This window comes from Acartia tonsa, chromosome 8 (genome assembly GCF_053477335.1).
Source record: "Acartia tonsa isolate MP-2025a chromosome 8, ASM5347733v1, whole genome shotgun sequence".
NCBI classification, from domain to species: Eukaryota; Metazoa; Arthropoda; class Copepoda; order Calanoida; family Acartiidae; genus Acartia; species Acartia tonsa.
In genome coordinates this window covers 41109027-41121345 of record NC_137267.1, presented here as the reverse complement: position 1 = coordinate 41121345, position 12319 = coordinate 41109027, and the positions used below count along the sequence as shown (strand labels likewise).

At 31.0% G+C, this 12319-nt stretch overlaps 1 protein-coding gene across 8 annotated transcripts in view; it reads right to left on the bottom strand.

Annotated features, from left to right (window-relative positions):
- The window catches only part of LOC145326964 (uncharacterized), a 134046-nt gene extending 122542 nt beyond the window's left edge, over nt 1-11504 (bottom strand). For all 8 annotated transcript variants that reach the window (XM_080170419.1, XM_080170420.1, XM_080170421.1 and 5 more), the window contains exon 1: nt 11467-11504. The gene's annotated coding sequence lies outside the window, so the exon portion shown is untranslated. The remainder of the gene's footprint in view (nt 1-11466) is intronic.
- Between the last annotated feature and the right edge of the window lie 815 nt (nt 11505-12319).

Here is a 12319-nt window from a genome sequence, read left to right as displayed (position 1 = left end):
ATTTAAAATAAGACTGTTGAAAAATCACATATGTCTCATGCTAAATTAGCTCTTTTGGTTAAGACAACAGGTTTCAGATGTCAAGGATGGTGTTTCAAGACACACCACTGAAACAATATAATTTTCAATATTATATACTTTGGCATTTAAAATAAGACTGTTGAACACAAACATATGTCTCATGCTAAATTAGCTCTTTTGGTTAAGGCAACAGGTTTCAGATGTCAAAGATGGTGGTTCAAGACACACCACTGAAACAATATTATTTAATACCTATATTTGCGACAACTTTTATTTAATGAAATCTTCCAATTTTTAACATTTACAAAATCGGTGGCCCTCTCGGACGGGATTCGAACCTGGGTTAGCCAGATAAGAAGTCACACATTCTATACATAAGCTATATGCAACTTCAAAGATTGGAAGTAAAAATAGATAAGGTAGTAAAAATAGTATGATTCACGAAACCTCGAAGTTTTATTCACGAAACCTCCAAATACAAATTTTTAGGTACGGAGGTTTCGTGATATACTCTCTTTGAGTATCGAGGTTTATTGATAATTGGGGTATATGTATTTTGAAGATTAAAAAATTTAGACAAGTTTTTGAACAAAAAAAAAGCTAAATATAACCTAAAGAATCAAATTAAAAAAAAAATTACAAATCTACAAAATACAAATTTTTAGGTACGGAGGTTTCGTGATAATCTTTAACTAAGACTAATTCAAATATTTTTTTGTTCGATTCAAGTCGGAAGGTTGTCAGTTTGAAACTACCCAAACACTAAATATCATTTTCACTCTCTGATATAATAAGTAATATTTGGTAAAAGTTTACTTATTTACATTGTAATAACAGTCACTTAAAATATCAAAAAGCTATTTTTTTAAATTTGTTTTTCGTAAGGTAGACAAGGAAACGAACTGAAAAAAAAAAAAAAAATCAAATCCGGGAATTGAACGCCCGATCATGATAACCAGACACCACCACTTTCCCACTGAGCTATGGAGAACACCAAGAATCGTACATAAAATTAGAAAATGTATAAAAAAATTATGTCTTATAGTATACAACAAAAATTTGGTGTAATTTAATATCGGCGTAATAGTTTTAGCTATTATAATAATTTCAATTTTTATCCCCTCTTATAATATTCAGAGATTAATAGTCGGGGATTGGAAAATGGAAGAAAAAGATTAATAGTAGGGTAAAAGACAATGGAAGAAAAATATTAATATTCAAGGAAAGTTCAAGGAAAGAACAATGGAAGAAAAAGAAGGGTTGATTAATCCTTATTATTAATTTTGTTTTGGGTTGTTAAAATGTGACAAATTTTTGTTTGTTATTAATGCAGCTTTTGTGGCACAGGGGTACGGTGTAAGGCTAAGGTCATGGTTTTCCAAGATCGATTCCAGGCAGGGACATTAATTTTCAAATTTTTTTTTTGTTTAACATAACAGACTGAAAAATATATTTAACATCTTATTATATCCAGTTTTCTATGAATATAAAAATGCACAATCATTTCAGATTAAAGCCAGTGTTATATAATAATAGTTAATAATACGATGCTTTAAATAACTATTATATTACTCGCCCTACCCTCCAAACATACAAACACACAGACAAATATCCTGTTACTTTATAAAATTTTGATTTTTATATCCGTTTAAACGGTCGCTGATGATTGAAAATTACGCAACCTACGAATTTCTCTCTCTCTCTCTCTCTCTCTCTCTCTCTCTTTCTTTCTCTCTCTCTCTCTCTCTCTCTCTCTCTCTCTCTCTCTCTCTCTCTCTCTCTCTCTCTCTCTCTCTCTCTCTCTCTCTCTCTCTCTCTCTCTCTCTCTCTCTCTCTTTCCTCCTATAATATTAAGTATCCCTTAAAGCTTATAGGTCGCCGGTTCAAAACCCCCCACGTAACTTATCAAGAATTCCAGTTCCATTGCCCGCATGTATAATAAACTATTAAAGCTATCATCCATATAATAAAGTAACAGAATGTTTATTTGTCTGTCTGTTTGTTTGTGACAAAGGATCTCACTAACCCCTGAACCCATATGGTTCTCCTTTACAGGATAGCTTATGATAGGTTCTGGGAAGGTTTCTAACTATTTTGGAAGAGGGTAACACCACCCACCCAAGAGAAATCGTTCTGGGAAAAAATTACCCCCCCCCCTCCCCCCTCCACACAACAATATCTTTCTTTCTCTTTCTCTCTCTCTATAAAGATAAAAATATTTTTTAAATACCCGAGGTGGTTTCGATCTTAGGTGCTTCAGACTGCTTGGATAAAATATTAACAATAAAACTTATCCTCTGAGCTAAAGAGGAAAGCTTTAATAAAACCATTAATTTAAACAATTCATATAAAGTATTCTTTAAAATATTTAGGGCCATGGAAGTCGGTTCGAGGCTTGGCGATAATTTTTTTTTAATTACCTTTTTAAAGATATTAAGGGACTTCAAAATTAGTTTTATTTTATTAACTACCGATATTGTTTACAATGTCATAAAAATAAATATTCTTTAGAATATTTAGGGCCAAGGAAGCCGGTTCGAGGCTTGGCAACATTTTTTTTTAAATTGCTTTTTTAAAGATTTTAAGTGACTTTTCAAAATTAGTTTTAGTTTTATTTTATTTATTTAATAAAAAATTCAATTTTTTTTAAAGGAAATAAAAAATGTTTATCTTGACAACAAGAATTGAACCACTGATCTTCATACCCCATTCTCTCATATCATACCACTAAGCTATGAAAGAATAACTAAAAGATGCAATATCAATAATGTATTATAACAGAAGGAAACAATAATTTTCACTAATTTATCTAAACCTGGATGGTACATCCAGGCATTTCTAGTTTTCAATATTATATACTTTGGCATTTAAATAAGACTGTTGAACTCTTAGATATGTCTCATGCTAAATTAGCTCTTTTGGTTAAGGCAACAGGTTTCAAATGTCAAGGAGGGTGTTTCAAGACACACCACTGAAACAATATAATTTTCAATATTATATGCTTAGGCATTTAAAATAAGACTGTTGAACACTCAGATATGTCTCATGCTAAATTATGTCTTTTGGTTAAGACAACAGGTTTCAGATGTCAAGGATGGTGGTTCAAGACACACCACTGAAACAATATAATTTTCAATATTATATACTTTGGCATTTAAAATAAGACTGTTGAACATTCACATATGCCTCATGCTAAATTAGCTCTTTTGGTTAAGACAACAGGTTTCAGATGTCAAGGATGGTGGTTCAAGACACACCACTGAAACAATATTATTTTCAATATCATATACTTTGGCATTTAAAATAAGACTGTTGAACACTCACATATGTCTCATGCTAGATTAGATCTTTTGGTTAAGGCATCAGATTTCAGATGTCAAGGATGGTGGTTCAAGACACACCACTGAAAAAATATTTTTTTCAATCTTATATATTTTGGCATTTACAGTAAGACTAAAACAATAAATCTACAAAACATGCATACCCCTGTAGAGATTTGGAGGTTTGGTGAGAAAATAATTTGTTTTACCACTGATATTTGGTTTAACGGATGCAAGATCGAATCTCACCAAAAACAAATTAAAAAAATATTTTAATATTTCAACTGACTGTATAATGTATAATGTAAATGATTAAAAATATTTTATTACTTATTATCTCAGACAGTGAAAATTAAATTTGGTGTTTGGGTAGTTTTGAACTGAAAACCCTCTGAATGAAACCTCATCTCTACCCCTGAGCTATGATGACAGACATGGAAGAATGTGAAATTTTAAAGTATACTATAAGAAATAAGTTTTTGTATACATTGTCTATTTTCACAACTGATAATTGGTCTCCAATATAGCTCATTTATAGAATGTTGGTTTCCTTATCCGTATGTCGTGGGTTCGAGGCTCTCCGAGAGGGGCAGGGATTTTGTTGTTATTAAAAATTGGGAGTTTCTGTGTAGTAAAAGTTGTTGCAAATATAGGTATTTAATAAATTTAATAGTATTGTTTAATGGCAGATTTGAAAAACCAAAAAAAAAAAATTCATGCATTTTGTTTGAACTATGTACATAATTGTCCTTGTTAACAAGGATGACAACATCCATAAAAGCGAAGCACTGACCCTAATTATAGAAAAGCTTCGCTTTTAAAAATATGACTATGTACTATATTTACCATGTGCTAAGTAACAATAAAGAGTTCTTTGTTATTTAAACTAGTACTTCAGGTATACTATAATTGTATTATCACACCAGTTTTACAAGCTAACAGTTACAGTATTTATACTGTCTCAGTAAGGGGTTAATGAATTATAGAAATCATCAAGAAGTTCTAATATGAGTGATCTTAATGGATAAGACAATGGACTTAAAATATACTCCTTGTAGATGGAAATTATAAGTCAAACAAAAAGAACATGATATACAGTTTGGCTACTAGTATAATTTTAGCGCAATGACCCCTCCCTGCCTGAGTTCTAATATGCCTGTCAATATATTTTTATGGGTACTTTCATATCAGGACACTCTTAGATTTTAATTTATTTTACTTTAGATCCTTCGTCCCTATCCTCTAGGAGTTCTGAAAATAGCATAAATTGTTTTCGTGAAAAATCACCAAAATCACATTAAAAATCTACAAAAGTTAAACAAAATCATAGAAGAGTTATTAACATAAGATTTTGTTTAATTTTTGTGGATTTTTAATGTGATTTTGGAGGATTTTTCACGAAAACAATTTTGCCCCACTAAGCGATTAGTGGGGCAATTTTTTAAAAAGAATCCACTTCTGATTGTTAGAAATCAGAGGGACACAGGCAAGGGACATTGAACTGTAAAATATGCTAGTACCCGAAGTTCTATTGACACATTAGTTGGCCTATAAACTTTGAGTACTTTTATCTAAACTTGATTAGTTGCCAAGAGGAAGAGATAATTAAGTTTATTATCAGTTGGGATGTACATCAATCTATCGTCCATAGTCTTATCTCTTAAGATACAAGGTTTCTTTGTATTTGCTTTTTAGCTAATATAAGTTTTTAAATCATTAACAAAAAATTACTTTTATAGTGTCCTTTTTTTTTACCTCAATATGACTTTATTGAGTAGTGTTACTATTGAGTTAAAATGTGGCGAAAAATTATAATTTTCACGGACAATAAATTTATCATTTACTTCACATGTCATAATTTTCTACTCCCCCAAAAATTTGAAAAGCTAAAAAAAATGCTCTATAACCTACTTTGTCTGTTCGTTCGTACTGATACAGTGCAGTGGAAGGATGATCGGTTGCTATTAATAATAGAGAACTAATAGATGTTTTGAAGATTTATAAGTCTAATTGGTATCTATAGTATAACTAACTTTTTTTCTTTTGTCTGTCGTCGGTAATGCCATGCTTTGCCCCAAGAGGATATTAAAAAAAACTAAGTAACTATAAAAATATTTACTGCAAAAAAATGGGGAAGAGATTTTTTTGTTTTTGTTGTGGATGTCCCAACCCCCAAGAAAATAGCCTAAAACTACCACAGGAACATTAGGTATATTCCCTGAAGAGTGGTTCAGTGTTTCAGTGGTTACCGAGATCTTAAGGGACGGACAGACAGACGGACGGACGGACAACATCAAGTTAATTTGTATTGTGAATAACTTTTAAAAATTTCCTCATAACGGCTGCTTTAAAAATGTGCCTAGAGTTATAAAATTCTATTATAGGACAGTTGGATTACAGTCTTGTATAGCTAGAGCTACTGTATTTTCATATTTTTGTAACAGTTAAATTTAGAACCAGTTATTAAATAGATAACGTCTTGTTTAAGTTAAATGAAGTGTTAAATATTGGATAGATAGATATAGTTCTTGATATGAATTCTTCTAAAGATGAATATGTAAATAAATAGATAGAAAGAAAGATAGATAGATAGATAGATAGATAGATAGAGAGAGAGAGAGAGAGAGAGAGAGAGAGAGAGAGAGAGAGAGAGAGAGAGAGAGAGAGAGAGAGAGAGAGAGAGAGAGAGAGGGTGTGAAAGAAAGAGAGAAAGAGCTAGAAGTAAGTGAGTTTTTTTTTTACAAGCGGACAAATCCTATCGAAAAAGTAGCTCTTCTTATAATATTTACTAAATATGTACACAAATAGTTTAATATTGAAGTATTTTAATAACTAAATAGATTAAAAGTTTTTTTTTGTCTGCCCGTCAATAATTTAGTTCCAAATTTTAGGAAAGCTTTTTCTATTTCTCTATATAGGTCACAGGATAATTTCCAGCCCTATCCCATTTGATCACCGATGCTAGGAGCGCAGCCGCAAGTATGTTCATAAAGTACCTTTGTTAAAGGCAAATGAAGCATATAGATATATTAAATTGAAAACAGACATATTTTCTATTAACAAGGGCGAGAATATCAATTTATGCGAAGTACTTTCTGTGAAAAGTATTTTGTAATGCCTTAATTAAGCTTTAGAATCGGTCATAGGAATATCGCAGGGGTGACAAAAGTTGGAGTGGACAAACGTTGGAGCAGTAACTTAACCTAACCCGACCTATTTAAAACCTTCTTATAGGATTTTAAATGCCTAACCCCTGAGGGGGGCTTATTTGTATATTTCTATCTTAACCTAACCTAACCTGTATGTATATTTTAGACATCCCTCCGTTTATCTACTCCGACGTTTGTCACTCCTACGTTGGTCCTTGAATTTTACATCCTACCAAAAAATGGAGTTGTTATAGCATCATTTAGAATATCATTATGTCGTGAATATGTAAATAGAACGTTTCTATTATTGAAAAGAAGAACGGGCCGACAAACCCTACAAAAAAAGTGTTCATTATTTAAACAAGTATGAAAACATCCATAAGTAGCGAAGCTCAAAAATTATTGATGGATATCCGGAAAAAATGAACAATAGATCAGTTCCATAAAAAAACATTAAACTAAAAAATCACGAAACATTGTAAGATTTATAACGTGAAAATCTAGGAATCGATCTAGCAGCTCAACTAAAGAGCAAACCTTAATGAAACTTTGTGGGGATAAGTATACTGTTAACTTATTTAATCCCTAAAAATATCAGCCTTCTATCTCGAATAGGAGTAAAGAAAATCATGAAAACCTAAAAGTCTAGGAATCGAACTAGCACCCCAACCAATAATCAAATCTCGATAAAACTTCATAAAAGTATGCAGAATATGACAGTATTCAATCCCTGAAATTTCAGCCGTCTATCTTGAAATAGAGTTGAGAAAATCATAAAAACTTAAAAAATGTAAGAATCGATCTAGCACCCCAACCAATTGACGAATCTTAATGAAACTTAATTAACTTAGAGAATATTAACATAATTAATCTCTGAAAACATTAACTCTCTATCATTTATAGGAGCCGATAAAAACACGTTTCCCCCGTTTCCACGGAGAGACGGACGGACATTTTAAATTTTAGAGTAGCTTCGCTACTAAAAAAACACGTAAAGCATATACCAAAATTAAGTCATTTATTGAATTAACTTTAAATTGAATCTTATTTCCGAGCCATTAAAAAATTCTCACATATATGTATTGTTACATGCATGTTTATGAGTCTAGAATAAACAAGGATGACTGCATCGATAAAAGCGAAGCTTAACTAATTAGATGGTTAGACAACTAACATTTACAAATATATAGCAAACATGCATTATATTGAAAATTACATGATCGATGCTTATTACAAATGGAAATACAAATATTCAACCGATTTTAGAGATGCTTCACTTTTAATGTTATGTCTATTTGTCCTAGGAATCAATATTTTAGAAATTGAGTAAAAGCCAAAAACGTCCTTAAAATTGAATAATTACTTACTTACGTCGTAAAGGAATCACTAGTCTAAGTTTCAACTCAATAGGACAATTCTAAAATAATTTAATTTACTTTCCAAGTTTTGACACTTTTTGTTTTGAACCAACAAAATTTTTATGAGGTACCCAAAAATTTAGGGCCAACTAATAATAAAAATTATTTATTAAACTTTGGGTACCAATTCAAATAAAGTCCAATACCCACATCATCCCCGATTTAAAACTGTCCTGTGTGTGGGGACAGTTTAAATTTAGCATAAAGCGTGAATGAAAAATGTGAATTTATTTCGATAATATTTTCAAATTTTTCAATCATCAATATTCATCAATAATAACTTTGTAACGCGCAGAGAGAGAGAGGGAACATTAGGCTGTTTATTACACTAGTCCCCAAAGTTTTATACTAACGTTTTCTTGTTCGTTGACTTAATAACTTTGGGGATTTGCATTGAAATTTGATCGGTTGGTCCATTAAGTTGAGTGTCAAAACGTTTCAACCAATTATTGTTTTAGAAAGAAAGGGTAGTTTTGTGCATAATTATTGAGGATGTATATTGGTTTATCTTCCATTGTCTTATACCTTAGGGTCCCTGTGTATTATGGCAAACATTCTCAAGGGCGTGCACTCGAATTAGTATTGAGTGCGTGTATACTTAGGGGAGGAAAGGATAGTCCATTAATATAATATGACGTCATTCGGGATTTTTTCGACTAAAAGTTTCTAAAGGGGTAGTTGCACGAAATACATTTGAACTTAATTTAGTGAACCGCATATTTTTTCCTACACGGTTGGACCCTCAGATGTCAAAACTTTATTTTAGTGTTTGGCCAAAATGACTTTGCAATTGTATCTGTAAGTACGTCTAATAACACCCTTTGCTATTTTTAAAATCCTAGAAAATTTTTTTTGCAAGAAAATTGCATAAATTCGCAACCTTTTTTAGAACCACTACATAACTCGAGTTTTAAAACTTTTTATATAAAATCCTTTTTACAAAAAATATCAATAATTACTTAAAATTAAACCTGAAAGAAAAAAAATCTCATTACACGTGTTAATTTGCATGTTTTAGGTCTTTTTTTGAGGAAAGTATAACTTCCACATTTTTGACAATAATTATATTTTTTTAACATTTCAAAGTAAAATATAATAAAACTTAAACGATTTTTCTTGAATTATCAGTTGAAAATTTCATCAAACATGCAATTTAAGTGATGAAAATTTAATAAAATCATTTTTTGAATGTTTAGAATTACCAATTTTCTACATTTAAAACAAAATGTTAACAAAATTTAAAAACATTTTAACATATAACTTCAAAAATCAATAACATTTTATAAAAAGATGTTTCAAAAAATAAATCATTAAAAGGTATTAAAATGCATTTCAAATTACTTAAAATTAAAACGAGAACATCTTTTTACAATGTATTCTGTGTAATAGAGTTTAAATGACATGATTAGTGAATGAAATATTTCCTAAACTCATTAAGCCTTTTTGTGACTATATTAAAAATAATTTATTTTGTTTTATAGTGTTTTTTTATTCAAATATTTGACAAAATTTTCCCTACGTCAATAAAATAAAGTCAGTTTTTTACTGTTTCCAGGTTTTTCTTTATAATTATAACAATTAAATATAATATAAATCTTCATTATCTTTTATTTGAATTATCATACACATTAAAATGTAAAGTATAAGCTAGAATAGCACTTTTTTTAACGAATATTTTAATGACATTATATCAAAATAATTCCTCTTAAATATCACACAACATATGATTGGGAAGTATAGCCATTTCTTGGAGGTATAATATTTACAAAAATACCATTAATTCTATTTTATCAGAAGTTAAAAAAATTGAACAATTCTAAAACAATGGTTGGCTGTCTAGATATTGAGTACACTAAGACTACGGCTCTGTTCTATTGAAATAACGTTGCAAAAAGAGGGGTTCTGAAAGTAATCTACCTAATTATTTTTAAAGAACCAACAAGTACTGTCAGTATCTTTTTTCTTGTAATCTAGCAGACAATCAAATCATAACACAATTTTCATGATAAAATATTCAGGTTTCTACTTCACATTTTAAAAAATATACTGATCAATAAAATGTTCAAAATTTTACTTTGTACTAATTGAAAAAATATGTTGTAATTCTTATTTTAAAGTTACATTTTTATCCCTGACAAAATCATAGACGACTTTTAAAGGCATCTTATCTAAACTTTTTGAAGAAAAACTTAAAAACGTTAATTAAGTATTAAAACTATTTTCTTCGATTTTTCTGAAGTTATTATCGCATTCTATGGGTTTTTTATTATCATTTACTTATATCGAAAGTGCCAAACATTGTACCCTAACTTATTCATTTAATAAAAAACCAAGCGTGCCTAGTTAATGGGTTAAACTACATTTTTATAGCATATATTTGAAAGAAATTCAGTTTTCTTCCACGTAGTTTTTTAAATATCAAGACTTGAAAACCGTCTTTTTGTGATATATGCAATTTAAAAGGACGATTTTTAAGTCTTGATATTTTAAAAACTACGTAGTAGAAAATTGAAATTTTTTCAAATATATGCCATATAAATGTAGTTTAACCAATTAACCAGGAAAAAAATATGCGGTTTACTAAATTAAGTTCAAATGCATTTCGTGCAACTACTCCTTTAACCAACCTTTTTATAGGCACTATAAAGAGCTTCGATATGGTCTAATATCAAATATTTTCTCAGAAGGTATTAGTGACTGTACTTTAGGATGTAAAAATGACGTTTTTTCAACCACCCCCAATACCAACTAAAATATTTATTGCAATTGTTCAAAGTCTTTAGTTCTTAAAAATAAAGAATATTTTTTGCATAACCAAAAAAGTTGGTTCCCTGCCCCCCCGGCCCCCCCCCCCCCACCCCTTGAATGGACAAATATTTATTAATACTTTATTCCCTCTCTAACTTTAAAGAGAAGAACAACTCCTATATAATTTAATGTTTTCATGTGTTTTACCTTCAAAATTAAAAATTAAATTGAATAATAAAGTGAGAATACCAAGCCTTTTAATTTTGGGGGGTTATTCATATAGGCAAGGACATCCTTGCAATGTAATTTTTTTGGGGGGCGGAGGGGTAAAACTTTAAAATTTAAAGTTCAGAATTTTTGGGTTCAATCACCCCTTTACCCCCCCTCTTGGACGTTCCCTTTTTAAAATATTTAATTACCATTAATTCAAATTGAAATCCTTGGCAGACCTATTTGAACCTCGTAAAAGTGTCGGACTATGACGTCAGAAAAAAATAACAATTAACCAATGAGAAGCCAGTATTCACAATGGTAAAATATATAGCGGTCTCTCATTGGTTAATTGTTAATTTTTTCTGACGTCATAGTCAGACCCTTTTACTGGGTTCACCTATTTGCTTCGCTACTTATGCACATTTTACTCCTTGTTTTAAAAACACATTCAATTCAAAGACGTCAGAAATAAGAATATTGTACATTTGTTATTGTATTTTAAATGAACATGATTTCTAATATATTTAAAAAAATACACTATTCTAAGACATGAAGATATATTTTGATTTTAGCAATCATTTTCAATTCATTTTGTTTCTTGTAGAAGTGAATCAAGCAATATTAGCTTGGTCGTTTTATGTATTGAATATGTATTTCTAGAAAATATAAGTAAAAATAAAAAAAAAGTTAGATGTGGCTTCTCCCCATAGCCTCTAGGGGCACTTAAGGTGAGTGAGGGAGATAGTAAGAGAGAGAGAGAGAGAGAGAAAGAGAGTGGAAAAGAGAGAAAAAAGAAAGATAGAGTTAGATAGATAGATGTTAATGTCGTGTGGGTGAGTTGGAACTTGGACTGAACAGTCAACTTGTCAACTCAAGGACAGACTCTTGGTCCTTCACCTGATATCCGTGGTACAGAACCCTTTGATTGCACGATCTTTGTTGGAGATCCTAACTGTGCATGGTAACGAGTTGCGCCTGTTTGGGGCCAAGGCATTCCCCCTACTCTACTTTTTTGATGTCCTGTGCCGAACAAAGCAGGTAGGTACCATTTTTAACGTCTTTGGTATGACGCGGATTCGAGTTTCATCCTTCCCATCAATTTCCTTGGCACTTTAATTAGGACTTGTGGGTGGTTTACACTTTAACCGTAAGGGTGGAGAGTTAAGGTTTCGTGATTTTTCGGTCACGGTATTATTGCGACAATTAATGCGAAATCAGCAATGACTGAAGTCACATCAAATCCTAGGGACTTTTCAATGCAACCTAGGATCCAAGCATGACTCCTAGTCGTTCAATTAACAAACGCCACTAATACACTAGTGAGCTACTACACAATGCTAGTCCACAAGGACTTTTCAATCAACCTATGACCTTACAGTGTTTTTCGAACACTAGTGCACCATGCCAAGGGCCACCATGCATACCTGATTTAGGGCTAAGGCTTCCCCCT